Source organism: Schistocerca piceifrons, chromosome 5 (genome assembly GCF_021461385.2).
Source record: "Schistocerca piceifrons isolate TAMUIC-IGC-003096 chromosome 5, iqSchPice1.1, whole genome shotgun sequence".
In the NCBI taxonomy this organism is placed as follows: Eukaryota; Metazoa; Arthropoda; class Insecta; order Orthoptera; family Acrididae; genus Schistocerca; species Schistocerca piceifrons.
This window is the reverse complement of record NC_060142.1, coordinates 694614910-694615648: the sequence shown is the minus strand read 5'-3', so window position 1 is coordinate 694615648 and position 739 is coordinate 694614910. Positions and strand designations below refer to the sequence as shown.

Below are 739 nucleotides of genomic sequence, written 5' to 3'. Positions count from 1 at the left end.
ATTATTTCTGATTAATTGTTGTAAGAATTGAGTTTTCTTGTTTGCGTGCGTCCTACATGCGAAGAAAATGTATTTTATTTCTGCAGAGAGTGCCCGGTCAAGATAGACAAAGTATGGGCCTGTTGAGAGAAGGTTCAATTAGAAGATTAAGATTTTCATGAACCACAAATAAAACTTGCAGAAGTAAAGCTGTGAGTACCGGACGTGAGTCGTGCTTCGGTAGCTCAGATGCTAGAGCACTTGCCCGTAAAGGCAAAGGTCTCGAGTTCGAGTCTCGGTCGGGAACACAGTTTTAATCTGCCAGGAAGTTTCATATCAGCGCACACTCCGCTGCAGCGTGAAAATCTCATTCTGGAACCATAAATAAGTTCAGCAACGGCCTTGTCGCAGTGGATACACCGGTTCCCGTGAGATCACCGAAGTTAAGTGCTGTCGGGCGTGGCCGGCACTTGGGTGGGTGACCATCCGGGCCGCCATGTGCTGTTGCCATTTTTTGGGGTGCACTCAGTCTCGTGATGCCAATTGAGGAGCTACTCGAGCGAATAGTAGCGGCTCCGGTCAAAGAAGACCACCGTAACGACCGGGAGAGCGGTGTGCTGACCACACGCCCCTCCTATCCGCATCCTCAGCTGAGGATGACACGGCGGTCGGATGGTCCCGATGGGCCACTTGTGGCCTTATGACGGAGTGCTTCATAAATAAGTTCACTTCTTGTATCGGTTACACTCGGGCGGGCACA

At 50.2% G+C, this 739-nt stretch overlaps 1 pseudogene; it reads left to right on the top strand.

The window, feature by feature from the left end:
* The first annotated feature begins 371 nt into the window (after positions 1 to 371).
* LOC124799774 lies at positions 372 to 489 on the top strand (annotated as a pseudogene).
* Positions 490 to 739: the final 250 nt, after the last annotated feature.